General features: G+C 37.3%; 1 long non-coding RNA gene across 2 annotated transcripts in view; it reads left to right on the plus strand.

The window, feature by feature from the left end:
- The window catches only part of LOC136874987 (uncharacterized), a 106,376-nt gene that overhangs the window by 75,478 nt on the left and 5,664 nt on the right, over positions 1–25,234 (plus strand). Inside the window, exon 4 of one of the 2 annotated variants that reach the window (XR_011018323.1) lies at positions 5,037–5,421. The exons of the other annotated variant lie outside the window; for it this stretch is intronic. This is a non-coding gene — a long non-coding RNA (uncharacterized lncRNA). Of the gene's footprint in view, positions 1–5,036; positions 5,422–25,234 lie in introns of those variants that run through there. 2 annotated transcript variants of the gene reach the window in all.

Below are 25,234 nucleotides of genomic sequence, written 5' to 3' on the forward strand. Positions count from 1 at the left end.
TACAACGATAAATACATCATAGAATGATTGGATAATAGTTAAAATACGAAACGAAAGTCTCCGTTGGCTAATATTTATGACCCATCGTTGTCAAAATCTTAATTGAAATGGAATAAATAAACTTGATGGAAACGAATACGGAACTTGCTGAAGGCAATTCATTGCTAATTGTCATCAATCGTCCATCCACCATGAATAAAAGAATGAAATAAAATTTTAACATAAAATTCAATTCACTTGCTTTTATCAGAAATTATCCAAGTTTTCATCTTCGATGCCCTACACTTCACCCATTATCTTATAAATAATCTAATTGCTAACCAACTTGAGTTCCCTAATGGTGACCAATTATCAGTATGACTCTTCATAAAGTGCGGATCATACAGTATAAATTTGTAGTAATTGGATCTCATAATGGCATAATTCAATCAACAACAACATGTCCCAGGAATCCGCATCAGCCACCTAAAATTAATACAATATCTAGCTGATACAAATAATCAATGATCTAAAAAAAATAATTAACAGCATCTGTTTCCACCGACACTGTCCTCCTGAAAGAAAATCTTGAAAACACACTATCTACAAGAAACGTACTATAAGCAACTACGCAAGAATACAATCTACTACCAGATGACAATAATTCAATAAATACGACCTTCTACTTCACACGTATTACGTATTACACGTACAACATCTCAATAATGAACTTTATTCAACACATCTCAAGGTATCCCATGAACTCCCACATAGCTATTGGAATTACTTTCAACAAATTTCTAAAGATAAAATAGAAGATTTAGCCATAAAGAAACAAAATACATTAAACAAAAAACTGGAAACACTGAAACTGCAAAGCAAACCGAAACCACTAACCATAATCGAAAATAAAGAAAAGAAGAAATAAAATTCCTATATCGCAAAAAACAACATCTCAGTAATGAACTTTATTCAACACATCTCAAAGTATCCCATGAACTCCCACATAGCTATTGGAATTACTTTCAACAAATTTCTAAAGATAAAATAGAAGATTTAGCCATAAAGAAACAAAATACATTAAACAAAAAACTGAAAACACTGAAACAACAAAGCAAACCGAAACCACTAACCATAATCGAAAATAAAGATCCTTCTAATCTTAACAAGAATTCCCAACATAAATTTCACCCACCCATAAAAAATCTCACACTAACCGCATTTGACGATGTAGAGACGGCTACGTTGAGCAAGGGACCCAAAGACAACTGGAGTAATGCATCATCCTATCAGAATATTATAACTGCCGTCACCAAAACAGAACTTGCTTTACAGAAAATCCCGTACGATATACAAGCGAAGTTGGACACAAAATCAGTAGAAAGATCCCGCAATACATCAATAACATTCACAATAATAACCTAAACACGAATACCACCAATAAATCGAACCTAATCAAACTCAAAAACTAAATAAAACAGAACAATCTACTAATAACAAAAGCTGACAAAGGCAACACTACGGTCATTATGGATAAGAATGAATACATAACAAAGACCATAGAATGTTTCCTAGACAACACTTTTTCAATAAAACGCCGAGATCCAACCAATAACATACAAAGGAATTTAAAAAATTTACTTAAGAACACACACTTTCTTCTCACCAAAACAGAATCTGCTAAACTTATAACTATGAACCCCCAATTACCATCCGCAAAAGCGTACCCTGAAATACACAAAGAAAATGTACCCATGAGACCGATTATAAACTATAGAGCCAGTCCAACCTATAAATTATCACAATTCATTCAAAAAATTTTGAAAAAGCATTAGTCCTTTTTAGCAAACAAAACAATACAAAACTCAATAGATTTTTGCAACAGAACCAAAGAACTGAAGATCGAACAACATCATACTCTTGCTTCATTTGATATAACAAACATGTACCCTAACATTCCTATCAAACAAACAATCAAAATAATAGAATCTAACCTAAAAAACCATAGCAACTTGAGCACCTTAGAAATAGAAGAATTCATGAATCTACTCAAATTCGCCATAAACAATAACTACTTCAGATTTCATGATACCATATATCAGCAACAAGGCCTACCTATGGGATCTCCTGCTTCCGGAATATTAGCAGAAATATATATAGACCACCTAGAACACACATCAATCAATAAAGTAGATAATATATATTTTTGTTGCAGACATGTCGACGATATCTTCGTAATTATAGATAATAGATCCACTGATGCAGATAATATACTAGACAAACTTAACACTTTAGACCCCAAAATTAACCGCATCATCAACAAATTCAAACACCGTCCAAAAACCACTTAAAGACACAATAAAACCAACTGCTTTTTCCACCTTCACTTTCACTCAGGATGCTTATAAAATAACTAATATTTTTTAAAAAACATAACACCGAGCTCGATAGCTGCAGTCGCTTAAGTGCGGCCAGTATCCAGTAATCGGGAGATCGTGGGTTCGAGCCCCACTGTCGGCAGCCCTGAAGATGGTTTTCCGTGGTTTCCCATTTTCACACCAGGCAAAGGCCGGGGCTGTACCTTAATTAAGGCCACAGCCGCTTCCTTCCATTTCCTAGGCCTTTCCCATCCCATCGTCGCCATAAGACATATCTGTGTCGGTGCGACGTAAAACAAATAGCAAAAAAAAAAAAAAACATAACATGAAAATTTCTTTTAGAACTAACAATAGAAATCTTGATATCTTACACAACTTTAAATCTCTAAATAAGTCTAATGCTTTTTCTAAATCTGGTGTATACAGATTCAAATGCAACAACTGCAATTCCTCCTACATTGGACAAACTGGCCGCAACTTCAATATCAGATACTCTGAACATATCAACGCCATTAAATACAACAGATTCTCTGCCATAGGACAACACATACAAGACTCCAAGCATAGTTTCACCAATATTGACAATGACATGAAAATGCTTAAAATCATTAACAAAGGCCCCCTCTTAAACATTACTGAAAATTGCTTTATCCACCTTGACTAGTACTTCAACCCTAATTTCAATTTAAATGACATTTCTGAAAAACCCAACATCCTTTTCGACTTCCTAATTCTTCTTCTCAAAAATTCCAAATTCCAAAACCCCAATTCTATTTTCCATGCCTTACAAAGTTCCCACCCACATTTTCTACCTCCAATAACCCACCCTCCTAACCCACCCTAAACTACCCCTCCTTCATTTCCCTATCTTATCCTTCCTCAACACCATTCAACTTCAATTTCTTTTATTCTTCTCTTATTTCACTATCACTCTTACTCTATTAATTTATTCTACCTTTTCTATTAAAAAAACCTACCTTCATTTCAGTTCTCCTCATTCAAATTTTAACACTTGTCTTGCGCCAACTTCGGCTACTTCAATCATGACCTAAATTTTTTTATTTTAAAAATAGCGCACTGTGCATATATGTTTTCATTTGTTTTCCGATATTGCGCTTTTTACTATATTTTTATCTCTTTACAATTGTTTTTTCATGTCAACTGTTTTCCAAGCAGGAGCACAATTACTCATTCAATTATACTGAATTGCGTTGTATATTTCTATATATATGTACTTAACTTCCTGCAACCGCGGCAAATACTGGATCTTCAGGATATTCTCCATTCTACTTTGGCGTTTGAGACCACAGCGCATGGCCTTGAGTGTGCCGCGCTGATTACCGGGAGCTGGCAGTTTGCTTCTACAAATCTATTCGTCTTCGACTTCAACATATTAATGGATCTTCATATGTTGTTCGATAGTGTTGTGACTTTGTACCTGACGGTGTGTAAAAACTGACCCATTTGACCGTTCTCCACTATTCATAAACATTGTGAGACTTTACCTATCATTGTGTGTGCCGTACTACCATTCATAATATTACGTACTGTTTTCTTTTAAGTGACTCACAATTTCTACCCCCATCATCAATTATATTTCATCTTATATCGATCCAGAGTTCAGTTAATCTTTTTCATATGCATTGTTTTTCATGTTTTTTATGTTTTGAACGGCTGACGATGACCTGGACTAGGGTCGAAACCGGTCCCATTTCTAATTACTATTAAATAAGAATGTAATCACTACATTTCTTTCTCTTATGTATTGAATAGGTTGAACCTCTTTTTCAATTATTCAGTTTTAACGTGTAGCCAAACATAACGGATACAGCAAAGAAATGGTCAACAAAATCATTCACAAAATAAAATCCCAACCTAAAACTAAATTAATTAAAGCAGCCAAACCCAAAAAAGATTATGTCCTATTTACCTTCAACAACACCAATATATATACTATAACTAATATTTTTAAGAAGCACAACCTTAAAATAGCATTCAAGACCACACACAACAGCACCAATACTATACAGAACACCAAAACATTCAATAATAATAATAATAAATACAACCTATCATGTGTCTACCATATCAAATGTAACAGCTGTGACACAAGTTATATTGGACATACCGGCAGAAACTTCACCATCCGCTACAATGAACACATAAATGCAGTAAAACACAACAATTTTTCATCAATAGGTCAACATGTAGAAGAATCTAAGCATAATTTCACAGACATCAATAATGACATGATGATATTAAACATAAACTCTAAGGGCTCCCTGCTCAACATAACCAAAGATTTCTATATTTCTCTGGACCAATACGCTAACCCCAATCATAACATTACAGAGAAAACCAACATCATTTTTGATAAAGCCATTCCTGCAATAAAGAATGACTATCTCAAAATAGTAAACACACATCCTAACAAACAGACGAATCACAAGCCTAACCCCGCCCCTACCTCCACAATAGCCACTACTCCTTCCCCTCCACCTACATCCCTCTCCACAGCTAATATGAGCCCCAGACGTACTCGTAGCAGAACACAGCAAGTCTGCAAACATACCGGTACACAACCTCCACAACAACAATAGTAAGTACTCTTTCATTTTCATATATACACCAGGCATTCCTTCATATGAACACCATACTTACATTAACTTATCTTTACAGATAACAACCACATAACGTGCATAGGCAAGAGAGGTGCTGCCACCAACTTCTCTAAAACCAAACCCTGTCTTGCAGTATATATAAAACCTACTGGAGTACTTCAATAGTTGAATTGTGCAGTACTCAATTTTCAAAAAAAATTTAATGACAAGAGTTCTTACAACACATCAATATAAAGTATATCAGCCACAGAACATTCTCGACTATCACCGAATACAACTAAATTAGCACAACAACCACAAGAAGATTGAAGAATGTGTGCTACACAACATGAACTCAAATTTTAATACATGTTTTAAAAATATATACTATGTTTTAATGTGTTATAATTTTTGAAGTGTTTCTATACTGTGGCCTATATGTTTTAATGTGTTTAATGTACTCGTATCCATGTACACTAAATATGTTTTAGTTTATTTTAACCATCACCACCACCTTTAATCACAAATATTTTAACATAACAATACTGCAATATATTTTACTTCCATTCTTCGTTAGACATTCGGATGATCTAATGCAACATCTTTGTAACTTTGTCTAATGACTATAAATGTTATGTACTAGCTGATGATGGCCATGATAGGCCGAAACCGGTACTAGTGTAATCATTCATTCACAATAAATAATTATTGATCGGTAGAACACTTTTCTTGTCTATAAATTGGATATGTATGTGTGCGTGTGTGGGAGTGGTTGTGAATGAATGTGTACACAGGGATATGAGTGAGGGTATGAAGGACAGGGTATTCTTACTCTAATATGTATAGCATAAATGAAGAATATTATTCTATGTATACAGTGTTTGGAGTGTAAATAATATTTAAAATTGCTTACACATATGTAAATATTCAGAAGAGTTTTAATAAACATACTTATGGGGTTGGAGGCATTCCTGTGTACGTTCTCTATCTATCACCCCTAGCTTCTACATGTATAATTTAAGGAGAATAAATAGTAATAATTTATGATATTTATTTCACAATGGTGCACAGCATTTCTGATGGGGTGGTTTACTCTTGTTGAGGGCAATTTAAATCTAATTTCTAACCGAATGCATGAGAGCATTAAACCCGAAGCAATTGGCTTAAAAATAACTCCACTTTCCTTGATAAATCAGCAGTCTACAACCTCCAGTTACAGTGCTCAGTTGCCAATTGCTTCATTCCCAAAATTCAGAGGTTTATTTGCTGATTTCATGCACTTCTATGATAAATTTCTCTTTTGATGATTGAAAACAATCAATTGACTGACATTCAGTGTTAATATTACCTCTTGTCTTGCATGTCAGATGATCTGGATCAGCTGATTGCCTGTAACACAAGGCAACTTAATGATTGAATGGAACCTTATCTGCAGTCATTACAATAATCCCAGATTAATTCAGGATTTGCAAATAAGTTATTTTCAATACCTGTAATGTGATCAGAATCATCAAAGGATGTGAAGTTAACGAATAAAAAACTATTCAGTAGTCTCATATGGAAATGTTCTCTTACCACGGACATAATCAGTACATGTTTCCAGAAGCAGTGGGAATATAATAGTTAAGGTGAAGCATGTCCTTTTTTACAAATTTTGGTTAAATTTTAAGAGAGCAGTTGTCAGAATCCTGAGCTTGTGTCATTCCACAAAGGAACATTTACTAAATCCAATCAAAGGAAACTGATATTGCAGTGAGGGGGCCTCAGTCATTTACTTCTACTTCTTGATCATAAGGGTGATGTAATGGCCCTCATTCTCTTTAATATTGCCCCCTTCATGCCGGGCTCAGCTCGCCGGAGAGCGAGGGTCTCAGTCGTGGACCGTTCGCTATCGGCTGCGCAGAAAATTTTAAAGGCAGGGATAGATAAAGGACTAGCGACAAATGAAAGGAGACTAAATTAGGTTTTCACATTTATTAAACTAACACTCTTTTAAAGAAAACAAGTAAATTAACAAAATCTGGGTTGAATTCTTGAATAACATCTTCTCCTCGTGCTTTCATTCGTGAGGGATCTCGCTCAAATAAATTTTCAATGATTGTTCTTTTCTGCAATAATAAATATAAAAATCATTAACTTACTGAAAAATTGATGAAAACAAAATAATATCTGATATCCTTCTCCTATGATAATTAAAATTAAATCTTCCCTCTGGGTTTTAATTATTTTCCAAGAAAATGATTATTTTCTTCTCCTTATTTAAATTATTAAAAATTATTTAATTCATTAATTTATGATTAGCAAGTCTTCCCTAGACTTTCCTTTCCACAATTATATCATTTATATAATTATTGACTGAATAAAATTCTTTTAATAAATTTTACTTGAACATCTATCATTCTAACTTTGGCTCAATTTTATGCAGAAAGTGACTGTACAATATCTAACAATTAAATCTCGTGACATCAGTCCACGGACGTTGCCTTCTCTTATCCACTTTGAGTTAGTAAATTAGGCCCTAATCTATCTTAAATTACGATAAAATCTTCTAAAGATTCAAAATTGATCCAATTATGGACACGCGAAATAATACAAGTCGGTCAAAACTTTGACGCACATAATGAAAATTACCTTCACGAAATCGTACATGAAATATTCAAAAAAACACAGATTAGGATCAAATCTCACATCACACATTCACACAGGGTTACACGGCATTATTATAACATTATTTACACGAACACTAACCCATTATTATTAATTTTAGGATTTTACTGTGAATTAGGGAAATCATTCTCTAGATGACACTATCACACACATCCCAGGTATCAATTCAGAATGTGATAGAATTAAGGTTATCACTTATACAAAGAAATTAACTATACAACGATGTTCAAGGAGTATTTTAAACAGAAATCATCCTAATTTAGCGAGTAGAATAATATAACACAGGTCAAAATAATAGGATACGCGCTTACGGTACATGAGTTGCGGCATTTATATTTATTCATCATAATGTCGTGGCTCTCAATTATTCTGCACTGAAGCTCGAAGAAATCATGTCCAGTGACACATCTCTTCCCAAAATTGACTCTAATGGGTGCATAAATTATTACTCAAAATATAATGCCCATCTGCGAGTCATATTCAAATTCATGGCGCAGAAATATACCTATAACTCGTCGATACTCCGTCAGGAGAATTTGCCATGTCCCAGGCTTACTTTACATAAAGTGAGCACACGATAATACTCTCCAAAAATAACTAGCATTAAACTCATGACCTTATTAAATCATTTTAGCCCGTAATTAGCTTTAATTATTTTTACTCATTATTATTATTATTATTATTATCCCTGACCGTGCGTAATCTCATTCGTAAAGTTGTCGTGTGAAGTTATTCGGATGACTCTAAATAAATTCGAACCCATAAACATGTTGTACAATCGTAGAATGAAATTCTACACGAAGAAAAAACACTAGAACACTGTCCTAATTTGTTTCAAATAATTTTCAAATTATTTCAAAACTAATCAAAATTAACGCGGGGTTCATTTAATTTTTATCTCTCCTGTCTTCTAAATTCTTAGGACAGTTAAGGTCTCTCTCGATGATTCACACACATTTCTAACTAATAGAGCAAACACACACTCATTCCAAGGTTCTAACTACCTCTCACCAATGAAAGAAGAATGAAAAATCAAACTACTGCAAAACTAATAGAAATCCAAAGGAATAAGTAAGGCTGCGTTTACAATTATTTACAAAGATAGAAAGCAATTGAATTCTTAAAGAATACTCATGTGACTGGTGTGAACTGGATTGTGGCTGATGACCTAGCACGTGGTCACATCACCTTCCGTCGAACGAAGTTTCGCCCATGTCCGATGCCTTACATGTTTAGTGACTCATGGAGGCGTTGACGATGTACAGGAACTTGCAGTATTCTTCGTAGAACTGGATATCCATCTTGCAGTAAGCTCGAACTCAGGACCTTTCTTCTTTCAAGTTCTTGTAGAAAGCTGAAACTAACAAAAAGTCTTAGAAATAGCCCAGGACTCACTCTCGATGCTTTATAGTTTGGCTGAAGACACTTATCTTAGAATAACCCTAAATTAATCGTAGTGAATTTGTCGAGTGTCTGAAATGCTGTTTATACAGTCCTCGATGCCTTCTCCAATGTAAAGTCTTCCGATGAAGCAAACGACGTCCAATCTCTTCGGTTGCCGCAGTCAGAGTAATGCTAAAATTTAGCGTTCAGAAGTATAAAACCCTCTACCAAATTTTCCTCTGGAATTACCACTAATTTCCTGTCGTAAGACATAGGTGTGTCTCTTAATTACTTCTAATTGGTGGATTTGTTGAATTGCAGTGAAGGTTGTCACTTTTATTGGCTGCTCCAGTTTTACGTCACTTGACTTTCCATTTATTGATCGATTGAGATCTGCTTGCTCGCCGGGTCACGTGGTACGCACACATGTGTCTGAAGGCCACATAACAGGAATTCCAGGCTGCTCCCTCGTGTTCTCTGTAGGTCGGGAAAACCTGTTCGCGAAGTGACTGGCTCGCCCTGGCACGAAATACAGAATCTCACCCTCTTGTAGATTAAAATAATGTCCCAACACGCTGATGAAATAAATCATTTCCTTTCTAATAAAATATTACCACTTTTGAAGGGGACATATTGTAGTATTTTCTAAAACATGACTGTAAGTGACCTCATTTATTTCATCAGCAACGTAGTAAATGTGGAACGATATGCTCACTGGAAAGCAGCAGGATTTGCAACCAATCCCTCCACACAGAATAAGACAGTTTGAAATTAGTCATATTGGGCTGTCAAGAGAACCTTTCAGCAATATGAAGTTTTATTGTCTACTGCTGCTGTCAGAGTAAGGGGCAGTAAAGGTGTTTTTTTATGACTGTTGGGTGTCACTTGTTAGCATATCTCAGATTAACTTCATATTGGGTAAGCTTGCTGATGCACTAGGCTTAAAATTAAGCCCATATTCAATGCGTATCAGTGGATGGTGCAGAATGATCAACAGCGATACAGGCAGCCAGACCATCCATAGGATCTCCTGGCAGTTGCACACAATGACATATCAAAGTAGTAAACACAGTTCTTTTCAGAGCTCATTAATGGGAAACATTGGGCCAATCATTCCACGCCTCCGCCTTAACGTTTAAAATGTTAAAAAGGCAAAGTGTGCCTATCTATCAAAATTCTTGTTGGACATTGTTATTGTCATCATTCGGGGAAGGCATGCTTCCAGTGAAGAACATTTCTGAAGTACAGGATAAGTTATAGTGTATACCACATTTGGACCACTTGCCACGGGATGTATTGAGTTGCTACATATGTATGGAGCAACATTGATGAGATCTCGCTGATTTCTGAAAATTTGGATGCGGATATACATTCAGTTATCATTCAATACCGCATGGCTTCACTGTCAGAAATGTTTACAATCCACCCAAAACACTCTGGCCTAATTATGTCATACACACTGCAGAACACTGCAGTTTGCATAGCCAACTTCAACAGTCATCATAAATTTTGACTGTACTCTGACAAAGTTGCAAGTGATAGCATGCTTGGAGAATGGACTGAGGAGAACTATCTTCATGTAGATTTTGATGCCAACAATTAATGTACTTGCAGGTCTGCTGCAGGGGTCAAGGATCCAAATCCTGACCTACGTTTTGTTAGCTGCAATGAAAGTGCTATCCCATGAACGTCATGGGAAAAGTCTTAGGTGTGTATCCTCACAGCGAATACAGACCTGGAAGTATTACGATCCCTGTCATACAGTGAACACCACATGTCTGAAGGAACATCCAGAAAGATGAATGGACTGAGTTTTCTGTGTAAGTGTGTGAACAGCAGCTAAAGGGTGTATGCCATGAGGATACCGTAAAGAATATATTCCAAGATGGAACCATGAAAGTGAAAGTGAAATACTGTACCAACACTTCCAACGAAGTGGAGACCCTGATATAACAGTCCAACTTTTGTTAAATTTTGACTTGTCTCGCAGGCAAAAAAGGACAAAGACAGTCGAAAAAATGGGCATTACCTACTTTAGCATAGACAGATTTAGTCACCTTAGAAGACTGGGAAGAAGATCTAGATTGTTGCTTGTTTAAAGGGGCCTAAAATCTAGGTCATCAGCAGGGAAGAAGTCCACGAGTATGCATGAAACATTCTGAAGTGTCACCGAACCAAATTGCTTCTCACATCTATATATATAAAATAAGAGTTTTGTCTGTACATTGCTCAGAATTCGAAAAGAATGGTATTTCTGTATCGGTCATGTCCACAGTAACAAGAAAATGCATTTTTTACTTTTCCATAATTTCTGTATGTATGTATGTATGTATGTATGTATGTATGTATGTATGTACACGCATCATGAGAAAACGGCTGAAGAGAATTTAATGAAAATCGGAATGTAAAGTCGGGTGATGAACCGCTACAATCTAGGCTATAAATTATTTTAATCACGCTGAATGAAATGGTAGTTTAGGGGAGGGCCTGAAATTCCATTCTCAAATATTTATGTTATTAGTGGTCGTGTCTTAATGAAAATCGGTAGACAAAGATGGGAAATAAGTCGCTATAATATAGGCTATACACGCTGAGAAAATGGTAGTTTAGGGGAAGGCCTAAAATTTAACTGTCAAATATTTATTGTATTAGTTGTCGTATCTTCACGAAAATTGGTATGCAAAGTTGAAGAATAGGTCACTATAATCTAGGCTATCAATAATGTTATTCACACTGAATGAAATTGTAGTTTAGGGGAAGGTCTAAAATGTAATCAATATTAAAAATAAGTTTTTTGCCTGTACATTGCTCAGAATTTGAAATGAATGGTATTTCAGTACCTGTCATGTCCACACCAACAAGGAAATGCATTTTTTACTTTTCCGTAATTTCTGTCTGTCTGTCTTATGTATGTGTGTGTGTACACGCATCACGATAAAACGGCTGAAGAGAATTTAATGAAAATCGGTATGTAATGTCGGGTGATGAACCACTGCAATCTAGGCTACAAATTATTTTATTCACGCTGAGTGAAATGGTAGTGTAGGGGAAGGCCTGAAATGTAATTCTCAAATAAGTTATTTATGTTATTAGTGGTCGTATCAATAAATACTACATAACTAACATAACTTTAGTTATGTCGTATGTTAGTAGTATTTATGTAAGAAGTTGTTAAATTTCTGATCACTTGTCTTATACATTGTTACCGTACCGCATATAATCAGAGATATTCATGAATTTGGATTCTTGTTACTAAGTCCATATCAGCGCCGAGTCATGAGATAATGGGTAAACAGAATTTAGTGAAAATCGGTATGTAAAGTCTGAGAATAAGGAACTGCAGTCTACGATATAAATAACTAGCAAATGTATTCGTGCTTCGCTACGGTATTCTACATTGTATTTGAATATCGAAGTAAATACTGTACATACAGTAAATAAGATTGTTTTAAAATGGCATGTCTCTTAGCGTTATCCGAGAAACAGCATGGTTCCCAATACGGTGTTTCCAATGTAAAGTGCTTGTTATGGATTTGTGATGATAACGGCAGGCTCACTTCCCTGCTGCCATTCACAATTGAGTTGGGAAGTTTTCGTTACAATGGCAGGCCCCCTTTCCTACTTACAGACAGATTACAGTTTTCATTAGAATGTTTGGCAACTTCCCTACTACCATTCAAAATTGAGTTGTGCAGTTATAATTATAATGACAGGCCCCTTTTCCTTCAGCCAGCCAGCTTACTACCAGTCACACCAAGTTGGTGAGTTTCCATCAAAATAGCAGGCTACTGTGCCTAATACCAGTCACATTTTAGATGGATACATTTGTTTATAAGGGCGGGTACCCTTGCCTACAGCTAAACACAATCGGATAGGAGACTTCTAAACAACAATGCATGCTCCCTTGCCTTCTGCAAGTCAAATCGAGAAGTGAAATATTCACTACAATGGTAGGCCTTCCTTACTAATGCCAGTTACACAGGTGTTGGAGAAGGACCCCATTCCTACTGCCAGTCAAAGTCGGTGTGGGGAGTACTGATTACAATAGCAGACACACCCTTTCTCGATCGCTACAAGACGGCATCAGTGAATATATATAGATCGACATACGAAAGTATATGCATGCTTAAAATATTGCAGACCTTCATTTACAGATTGACTGCTGCAAAACGGTACGTCATATCGACAAAGGATTGTACCATAAGACGTCAGATTTAGCGGCCTAAATGGCTGGTCGTATGATATCTGATCTATTCATGGGTCAGATTGAGTTAGAAACATTGAATAGGGTAAAAGTTTTGTAAGATTATCTCACATTGCATTACTTTTCAGATAATTATGTGACAGCTACATACATAGCATTTGGCTCACATATGGCTACTGGGTGGGCCAAATTTCGTGTAGGGTTTGATGATTCTGTCTTTCTTATAAGTGATTGAAAGTATGAATTATGCATGTGAAAAGTCCAAATTTACTTAACATCGGGAAATAGACAAAAATCAAACGTAAAAGGGATACAGATACAACAAAAAGTAACAAGACCATGGTTGTAGATCACTTCGCGACTTCGCGAAGATCTGCACTATCATTAAAATTGCCTCCATATTTCGATATTCTTCGGGGAAAAAAGTGAAAAATTTAAAGTTCTTGGAAATGTTCTGTCCGTTACAGGCTAAAACGTATAATTTTGCCAAATTTCTGTTTTCTTGTTCGTCTGGCAGATTATGCCGCAATGTGGATTTTGGGCGAGGAGGGTTAAAATTAGGACTTTCAGGAAACTAAACCAAAAAATTATGCAGTTGGTTGTTATTATTACCCCTTAATCGCGTAGCTGTGCGAACATTTCGCCAAAATAGTCAGTGTACAGGCACACAGTCGTTAGGATTTTACTTATATAGATAGATAAGGAATCTGCTCCACGTACAACACCTTTTGGTCTATGTCCGCTGGACTTACCCTGCAAAACCGACCATGCATGATATCTCCGTTATTAATCTTCCTGTCGAAAAAATACACATGAAGAAAACTTTTAGAAATGGATTTCCAACAAATTTGGTTTATTTCCAGTCAGGTTGGTCATGTACTGTATATATTGTGGAAGAGTAAATTCACCATTTCGGTTCCCTATAAACCGCCAGTCCATTCCAGGAACAGGAAATGTTATTGACCTTTAAAATCCACCTTTGGAAAGGTGGATGCTAAATATAAAGTTTGGTTCAAATATCTTCAATAGTTTTCAAGTTGTAGGAAATACGCTCAACACGCGCCCGTTCTCAAGTTATGTCCGGTTAATGATATCTCCCTTATAAATCCTCTTTCCGAAATGATGCACATGAGAAAAAAGGTTTAAGAATTAATTTCCATTAAGGCAGGTATTTTTCTATTAAGTTTGGTTGTGTATATTTTGTGGGAGTGTAAAATCACGGTTTCGGATTCGTAAAAATCCCCCAGTCATTTTATGGATTTAGAAACAATATTTGCCCTGAAACCTACCCAAGTACAGGTGGAGTCTAAATATGAATTTTGGTGGAAATATATCCAGTAGTTTCCAAGTTATAGACAAACAGACAAACAGAAAAACAGACACTAAAACTAAAAATATGTAGATGGTCATTATTACACCTGAAACGGATAACTGTACAGAAATGTCACCAAAATAGTCAATGTACAGACACACTCTAGAAGTGCAGACCTTTATTTCGAGAGTTACTGCTTTGAAACTCTGCGACGTATCTGCAAACGGACCTCACCATCAGACGCCTCTTTCAGTGTTCTACATGGTTGGTCCCATGACATCTTCTCGTATCTCCTATATTTATGAGTTAGATTGAGTTAGAATCATTGGGTGTGAAATTTTGTACAGTTTTCGCATACTACTTTATATTTGTGATACTCATGTGACAGATAGAATCATAAAATTTGGCTATCACATTGCCACTGGTCATGCCAATGTGCGTGCCGAATGTCATGATTCTATCTTTCCTATAAGTGCGCCAAATTAATGTTAACATATACGTGTGAAAGTACAAAATTGAAATCGAGAAATACAGCTCTATTTAACGTATAAGGAATAGAAATACGATAAAAAGTCATAGGACCGAAGTTAAAGATCTCTCCAAAATGAAAGGTGATCCTGATTTCTGATTTGTGATAAGACTTACAGATTAGCCACCAATTATCCCGAAACGAAGGTGTGCACCGTCGTTAAAATTGCATCCATATTTCGATATTTTCCGGGGCCGAAAGTTATACATTTGCATAGCTTAGAATATTTCCTCAAGGGAAAGAGCTTTCGGGGTTAGCACTCGCATACATACGGTCTAATTAAGGAAGAAAATAATTCAGTAAAGAAAGTTGAAATTAATAGAAAATGGATTAAAACTGAGGACAGCCGGATGACGACAAATGTGTAAATACCAAGTGAATGTATTGCAAAATCAAATGCCCCTCAATAAACTATGCTGGTGTGAGTTATGGATATAAGAAAGAGGTAACAGAGGACAAATTTAGGCGCAGGCATTCTTAGGTCAACAGGTAAGATGACTAATGGTGTTATTACTTAAGCTATTCGAGGACAGTTATAAACTCCAACGATATTCCGCCAATATCCCGCAGAATGGCCGATTGACGCCCTCTCTTGCCTTCTAACCAAGGAACAACCATGAATTTAAAGGTATGATGAGGAAAATGGCAATACGTTACTTGCCTGCTGGCAAGCAGTCAGAGACGTTGCCATGGTAACCTGTAGGTTCGTTGTCGGTCTGTCGCTCACACACGCGGACCATGATACCCGCAGAAAATAGTAAATTTCTCCGTCATTTGAATAGTAAGGTAAATTATGAACATAACGAAAGTTGTTTATAATGAAGAGACGTTTCCGTCTAATCAAAGGTTTTAAAATGAAATGCATATAGAAACCTTCCTCGGGGTGAGTATACTCGAAATATGAACTTTGGTTGAAATCTATCCAGCCGTTTTGCCGTGATGGTGGAACAAACAGACAGACACGAAAAGTAAAAACCACCGATTCGGTCTTGAGTTGACCTAAAACGGATAATATCTGAAAAATTGGTAAAACAAACGAAATTACAGACAGCGGACCCCTACAACTTTATTTATAAGATGAGGGATAAGCATGGGCACGTTGAAAAGTGCGGACTTCCACTTCGAGATTCATAACTCCTAAACGGTGCATGATATTAACAAATGGTTTGCGCCATGAGGCGCCTAATTTATCGCTCTACATGTTGGTTCCTATACCATTTCCTTGTATCTCACCTATTGAGTGGGTACATTGAGTTCAAAATTTGAATAGGGTGAAATTTGGGTACATTTGTAACGTTTTACATTACTCTTGGAATTTTTCCGTCGGGTAGGGACCAAAAGCTATAATTTTACCAAATTTCAATTTTCTACCTCTTCTGGCAGGTTGTGCCGCCATCTTGATTTGGGGAACGAGGGATAAAGAAAAGAAATTCCCGAAAATTTTTAAGCCCACGAAACATATAGGTTGTCGTTTTGGATAAATTATACGACTGCGTTCATATGCTGAGGCCATAATTTGAGGCCCCCAGCGTGCCCCCTTGAGGGAATTTTGAGAATTTTCGATTCTTCTAGGGATCCTGGGGTCACCAGCTTCTCCCGTACCGAGTTCCAAATTTCTGAGATTTCTAACAAACGGTTTGCGCCATCAGGCGCCACATTTATCGCTCTACATGTTGGATTCTATACCATTTCCTCGTATCTCCCCTATTTAGTGGGTAAATTGAGTTCACAATTTGAATAGGGTGAAATTTGGGTACATTTGTAACCTTTTACATTACTTTTTGCCTACTAATGTATAAGCTAGAATCATGAAATTTGGTCCACATATGGCCCTTGATTGTGCCAATGTGCGAACCCAACTTGATGATCCTATCGTTCATATAAGTTTGTCAAACCTTGAAATATACTTGTAAAAATCACCAAATTTAAGAAGACTCCAGAAATACGGCCAAGTCTAATGTATAAGGCAGAGAGATACGACAAAATGTCATAGGACCAAAGTTGTTGATCACTCCGAACTGAAGCGAGACTGTGCCATCCGTTTTGTGAGACGACTTACCGTTAAGCCAACAAATAGCTCGAAGGGAATGTGTGCACAGTCATTAAAATTGCCTCCATATTTCGATATCTTTGGGGGGTAAAGAGTGAAAAATTTGCACATCTTGGAATTTTTCCGTCGTGTAAAGACCAAAAGCTATAATTTTAACAAATTTCAAATTTCTACCTCGTCTGGCAGGTTGTGCCGCCATCTTGATTTGGGGGGTCGGGGGATAAAAATTAGGAAATTCCCGAAAATTTTTAAGCCCACGAAACATATAGGTTGTCGTTTTGGATAAATTATACGACTGCTTTCTTATGCTGAGCCCAAAATATGAGGCCCCCAGCGTGCCCCCTTGAGCGAATTTTTAGAATTTTCGATTTTTGTAGGGATCCTGGGGTCAACAGCTTCTACCGTACCAATTTTCAAATTCCTGAGCCTTCTGGAAGTGCCTCATTAATTCACGTCTTTTTTCATTTTTAAATATTTATATATACATCGCTCCAGACCGACTTGCTTTTATATATATAGATGAGGGATAAGCATGACCACGTTGAAAAGTGCAGACTTCCACTTCGAGATTCATAACTCCTAAACGGTGCATGATATTAACAAACGGTTTGCGCCATCAGGCGCCTCATTTATCGCTCTACATGCTGGTTTCTATACCATTTCCTCGTATCTCCCATATTTAGTGGGTAAATTGAGTTCAATATTTGAATAGGGTGAATTCGGGGTACATTTGTAACGTTTTACATTACTTTTTGCCTACTAATGTATAAGCTAGAATCATGAAATTTGGCCACATATGGCCCCTGATTGTGCCAATGTGCGAACCCAACTTGATGATCCTATCGTTCATATAAGTGTGTCAAACAATGAAATATACTTGTAAAAATCACCAAATTTATGAAGAATCCAGAAATACGGCCAAATCTAACGTATAAGGCAGAGAGATACGACTAAATGTCATAGGAGCAAAGTTGAAGATCACTCCGAACTGAAGCGAGATTGTGCCATCCGTTTTGTGATACGATTTACCGTTTAGCCAACAAATAGCTCAAAAGGAATGTCAGCACAGTCATTAAAATTGCCTCCATATTTCGATATCTTTGGAGGGGAAAAAGTGAAAAATTTGCACATCTCGAAATTTTTCCGTCCGGTAGCGCCCAAAAGCTATAATTGTACCAAATTTCAATTTTCTACCTCGTCTGGCAGGTTGTGCCGCCATCTTGATTTGGTGGGAAGGGGGATAAAAATTAGGAAATTCCCGAAAATTTTTAAGCCCACGAAACTTATAGGTTGTCGTTATGGATAAATTATACGACTGCGTTCTTATGCTGAGCCCAAAATTTGAGGCCCCCCAGTGTGCCCCCTTGAGGGAATTTTCGTTTTTCCTAGGGATCCTGGGGTCATCAGCTTCTCCCGTACAAAGTTTCAAATTTCTGAGATTTCTGGAAGTGCCTCATTAATTCACGTCTTTCTTCATTTTTAAATATTTATATATACATCGCTCCAGACGGACTTGTTTTTATATATAGAGATTTTGTAAGACGCCCTAATATCACAGAGTCGAAAGAAAACTAATGTGAAGGTCTGCAATATAGAAAGCTCATAAACTTTATCAACCATAACATTACATTGACCATTGTTTGTTCTGATGTGCTTTTTGTCTTCTGTTTCCTCTCATCCCCGATAGATAGGATTACTGCAGCGTACCGAGGTTTTTCTAATTTGCTTGACGTTGCACCGTCACAGGTAGGTCTTATGGCGACGATGGGATAGGAAATGAATAGTGGTGTGAAGGAAGCGGCCTGGGCTTTAATTAAAGTACAGCCTGGTGTGACTGGTGTGAAAATGGGAAACCACGGAATACCATCTTCAGGATTGCCGGCAGTGGGGTTCGAATCCACTATCTCCCGGATGCAAGCTCACGGCTGCACGCCCCTAACCACATGGCCAACTCGCCTGGTCGTAGCGACTGTAACAGCCTGCCTGTATATTGGCGGGAAGTAGCTGGGGAGTTAGATAACTTTCTTTTTTAACCTGTCATTCCTCTGGTTCATACATATTCTGGTATATCTGGTACGTAACACACTGGTTCATCATAGTATTCGAGCTATTCAATCCCTACTCTGAGGCACTGATTGGAATTAGTAGTGTGCATATTGAACGGAATAATGACAGAGGAGTGTTCACTGCTGTCTGCGACCTGGTTATTCCAGCTCTGGAACTTTGGACTGTTAGATCGGCACTGTAGTACTGTTCGTTGAAAGTGAGAAAGTGTGCGGTTTTTCATTTGATCGAGTATTTTATATGATAAAGTTGCTTTCAGTTGCTACATTCCTACTGACGTTTTTGTAATGACCTATGTTGAATTCAGTTAGGAAAACCACCAGGTCCGTCTTTCTGAGAATCCCGTAGCGAAGCGGGGGTACACTAGCTAGTTATTAATATAACTAGAGTATCTCCTGATAAGAAACTTACCAGGTACATTAACAACAGCTGCACAACCTGAAAATGACTTATCTCCCATATCCGATTCTGCACTTTCCTTCATGTTTTCAGGCATTGATTCTAAATGCTCCTGGGTTCACTTTCTGAATCATGTACTGGTAAGTGCTAAACAATGGCAGAATTCTCTCCCAACATCTTGTTGACTGGTCATTAAGGAGGTAAAGGATAATTCTATTTTGAAACCTAGCAAACCAAGCAACTAGGCAGAAAGCTGTCACCCCATTGCCCTTCTTACCTACTCCTGTAAGCTCTTTGAAAGGCTCGTCTATAACAGAATGAGTGGCACTGTCCTAGAGCATATTCCAGCTGATGAGGCAGACTTCAACATTATTTGGACTTAATAACATGCCGAGTGGTTGGAATTTTCAGTTAAGTTTTGGTAGCAAGATAAGTCAGAAGAGGTAGTTTAATGATGGATTGACCCTAGGATCAGTTCATTCACCATTAGGCCTACTGTTCAATTGAACATATCTCACCTTCCTGACACTCTGGCCAGTAAATTCAACTGAGCCAACAATTTGGCTCTAGCCATACAACAAAAGCAACTGGAAGAGGCAGAAAGGTTGCTGACCAACAACTTATCTAGGTTGGATACTTACTTCATAAACTGGCAACAGTGTTGCTTTCATTTGAATAATAATATGGCAAACATAAAACTCAGCATCAGTTTCAGCAGCAGAGTCCTTCATCATAATTGGAACCCAATGTATAGTTTAAGAAATTAAGGACTCATAACAACATTTTCCATAACTTACATTGAACTACCTGGGGATCTTCAACAACCACCCTGGAATCTTCAATCTTCGGTTTGGTGTACTCAAGTGCAGAGTATTATACACCTGTTTTGTTGAACAGTCATTACATAAGGCTTGTTGACACCCATTGCAATCCAATCACTCTAGTTCACTGTGGATGGATATAATGCCATCTGATTTGTGCAGATCCTTATCAATGAATTCTGAAAGTCCTCATTTACTCCCACATAGCGACCTGCCACTTTTACATTTTCAGAGACTACAGTGATGTCATCCAACACTGCGTGTGCTGCTGATGTTGTTCCCAGGTGTTTTAAATCTCCTGAAGAATGAGAAGTATGACAGGGAGTAGCAAGAGAAGTGCACCTGCATTATCATCTTGTCAATTGCTAAATTGCAAGTGTATTTCAGCTACCTTGCAAGACCTGGACTTCTCTGAACAGAATCAGAATTGGTCATGGCAGGTGCAGATATGCAGTACACAAATGGAACAAACTGCCTACACCAGACTGTGCATGTGCAGCTCTATGCCAAACTATTCACCACATTGTCTTCGACTGCAAGGTTTGGGCCTATCATGCCAGCGAAGACGACTTGGTGGTGGCAACTCCAGACTCTGAATGTGGAGCTCTATGCCAAACCATTCACCACATTGTCTTCGACTGCAAGGTTTGGGCCTATCATGCCAGTAAAGAAGACTTGGTGTTGGCAACTCCAGAGGCTGTGCTTTGGATTGTGGGACAATCACATGTAACCTTGTTCAGTTCTTATATTAGTATGCGTTTGTTGTTGGTATGCTTATACCACTAATATGATCAGTGCTGATTCAGATCTGTGGTCAGCTGCCATCTTCAAGAATTGATTGTAGCAATTGGAACTTTCCCCAGTATTTTTCTAGCTTATTGTCAGTTCAGTCATTTTGATGTGGCATGAAAAATATGTTGGTACAAGATAGACACCTGCTTCCAGATGGTACCGACATTATCATTCCTAAATTATTACCCCAAATGCATACTTGAAAAGATGAAATTTTAAATGAGATAGGAATAAAAGCAATGTTTATTGTAATTGTTGCTATCGACTTCTTAAGAGTATGTGAATGTGTGTACAAGTGCCAACAATTGATAGTGAACTGTCTCATTCTCAAGGAAGTTTAGATGTGTAGCTTTCTTCAAACACCATGTATTCTCTAATGACCTACCTGTTGGAATTCTCATATTTGAGCTAGACAGTTATTTTGCTCCTGGATAGGACCTTAGCAATGGCAGTATCAATAATCTCTCCTGCCTGGGCTCTCCCTGCTCTGGAGGTACTCCCTTGAAACAAGCATTATCATCACCTTCATACAGCCTGAAGTGTGTCAATGTAAACTCCCTTTGTCTTCCTTGCATCATATTGATACTATGCATTTTTGAAAGCTTGCTGACTCTTTGCAGGTAGTGGTTGTGGAGATTGCTTTCAGAGGAAGTACTACTACAATTCTCCATGTTTGAAACTGATTGATATGTTCTAAAACATTATGATTGGTCTGATAGAATGCATGGGTGCCGGGCAGCAGTTTGTTGTAGACATGACCTAAGGAGCCAAATTTCATGTAGGTCATCCCAGGATTTTTGAACATATCTAGAATTCACATTTGTTCAAGTAAATATTAATAGGCAAAAAGGGGTGATTTCTGTAATGAATAAACAGCTTGGTGTGAGAATTCTAAATACATTTACTAATTTTCCAGGCAAATAATTAGTGTGGATGACTTTAACCTGCTTAATATGACCCATGGCAGCAATCAATTTGTAGCTTTTTTTAATACCCATAATGTAACTATTCTCACAGTGCAACCTATCAGTTACATGAATCCAACTAACCATTAATCACACACACTTATCATTCTCAGTAAAACAAAAACCCAGGTTAACTAAAATCCCATGGGCTGTTCTCTGAGAGTACAAAAGTAGAAACTTAACTAAACAACTGTCAGAAAAACAAAGCATGTAAACTTGGACTTCTTGAATTATGACAGTTATCAACTACCATGGGGAAATATACAATGTCTAAATGAAACATACTTTAATACAATGGTAAATGTCTTAATATGAAAAATATGTCCCTAAACAATGGATAAAGTTTTCCCACTCTTCTTGACCTTGATTAGATGATGAAACCAAGACACTGTGACTTGTCATTTCATTGTAATAATCAAACCCTACAAGACACACTTTCGACCTTATTGCATTATAGGAATTGCACAAAACAGTTGATCAGAAACAAAGGATATAGATATTTCCATAATTTAGCCAACAATTTACATTCTAATTTCACGTGGGATGAACTTCATGCCCTGGGAATAGGGAACATCTTTAGCGAGAGACAAATTCCTCTCGTACCACTTCCTGAACTGAACAATTCAACCTATCCCACTTAACTGCACTTACTCACTCTCCTCTAATTCCCATATATCATTCACATTTCACTGTCTCACAGAGAGTTATGCTATAAAGGTCTTGTATTCTTATTAAATTAAATGCTCTATTTGCCAATGATATTCCTAGTATTTTCATAAATACATTATTGGTGCTGTCCTGCCTGTATTGGCCGACCCTGTGGTGTAGGAGTAGCGTGCCTGCCTCTCGCCCAGAGACCCTGGGTTCAAATCCTGGCCAGGTCAGGATTTTGATCTTGACCTGAGGGCTGATTCGAGGTCTACTCAGCCTATGTGATTAGACTTGAGGAGCTATCTGATGGAGGGATGGCGGCCCCAGTCTCAAAAGCCCAGAATAATGGCTGAGGGGTTGCGTCTTGCCGACCACATGATCCCCCTAATCTGCAGGCCTTTGGACTGAGCAGCGGTTGCTGGGCAGGCCAAGGCCCTTTCAAGGGTGTTAAGTGCCGTTGGTTTGGTTTTATTTGGTCTTGCTGTGTTGATGTACATTCTGAATTATTTCCTAAATACAATGTTTCCTCTTGCTTGGAAAACAGCTAAAATTATACTGGTTCCTAAAAGTTCAGATCCACAGTCACTCGCTAAATATCATCCTGTCTCCATAATCCTTGCGCTTTCTAAATCCTTTGAACATTTAATATATGATCAGTTTCTGGAATACCTAAATAAATATGATCTTTTTGACCCAATGCATTCTGGGTTTAAGAAGGGTCACAGTTCTGCGCCTCCACTTTTGAATGTTAGTGTGGACATCAGAAATGTTATGGACAAACAAATGCTCACTGTACTTATCCTTCATTTCAGTAGAGCCATTGATGCTATAGAAATTCACAATATGATCGAGAAGATACAATTACTATATTTCAATCCAGCTCGGTTTTAGTTTTTATATGAGTTACCATTGACAGCACGTAACAGTAAACAAGAAGGCCTCTAAATGGAAAATGAAATTCAGTTGCCCCTTACATTTGGTATTTATATTTATGATGTACCGTCTGTGATGGGAAACAACATGCTCCATCTCCTTGCTGATGATCTTTTATCTATCAACACTGTGATACTTTTGATTTAGGTGAAACAATAGACAATATTAAGAATGACCACTCAGTTGACAGAGCGTGTATGCACAACAAAATGCTCTTGTACTGAATGCCAAAGGATTCATGCAATTTGGATCACAAAGATTACTGAGCTGCCTATCCTGCAGAATGGTAACAATATATCTGACATGAAAACATAGAAATCTTTTCGTAATAATAAATTAAACACTTGATTGGTCTGATCACACATAATAAATCCATCAAAATATTTATAAAGTGATCTACCCTATTAAATGACATGGAGATATAATTCCGTATGAAATAAGGGCCATACTGCTATAGACACTGGTTCTCCCTAGTCTTCATTATTGTGACATTTTAGTTAACATGACAGGGGGGCAAACACGTAAACTTTCAGTGAATGCTGAACTCTCACCTGGAATTTGTTTGCAGTATCGGGTATGATGTTCATGTCACCCTGTACTATCTAGCTTTCTCATGGCTGTAGCCTGACAAATGTCAGCAGCTACACATTTTATCAGTGGTGTTTTCGTTGTTGGCTGGAAAGCAGCTACTGTACCTTTCTTCTAAATCCACCATCTTTCCATTTGAGTTCCTTCCCTGTGTACCACGTAAATAAAGATAATAGATTATTTGTGGTGACCAGCACCAGATGATGGGGTTCCCTGCAGCTCATGTTACAGAAACTAGCTCATTATCAAGATGTGAAGTTGTATGCTGAGACTACCTGCTGAGTACACCTCACTGAGTGGTTGAAGAATGAATGAGCGTGTGTCTGCTGGTTAGTGATGTAGTTTTAAAATCATTTGGTAATATGATGCATGGAATAAGGTTTCATTATAGTTGTAAGAAAAACATATTAGGGTGTCATTATCATTATTTCCTATTAGTGATTTAAGCCCACTATGGAGTGGTTATGACTAGTTGTTTTCGGATGCTCGTTTTCATTCTCAATACCTCTTGAGTCCTACTATTAGCTTTTCTTCTCTTTCCTGTTAAGAGGCTTGCAAGATTTAACAACTTTTGGTAGAGGAGACCACTAATTTACCATTTTACATCGTAGGGCAGTCTGAGACATCAGTATCATGTCCCAATGTAAGGTAACTAGAAAGGAACCCAATCATTGTCGCTGACAAGATCAATTTAATTATGTTTCAGAACATCAGAAACAATATTTGGTGTAATTTGATGTACTATGGAAATGGAAGGAGAGGGGTGTATGGAGTGTAAAGAAAGGAGTTGATACGGGACAGCTTTTTGATGAAGACGTTCTTTTTGACGAGTATGAAACTCTTGTGGTACAAGAAGAATTCACCGACGAAGATGATATTGAATGGGATCTTGGGGATGATCCAGGTAGAAGATAAGACA

Source organism: Anabrus simplex, chromosome 5, assembly GCF_040414725.1.
Source record: "Anabrus simplex isolate iqAnaSimp1 chromosome 5, ASM4041472v1, whole genome shotgun sequence".
Taxonomy (NCBI): Eukaryota; Metazoa; Arthropoda; class Insecta; order Orthoptera; family Tettigoniidae; genus Anabrus; species Anabrus simplex.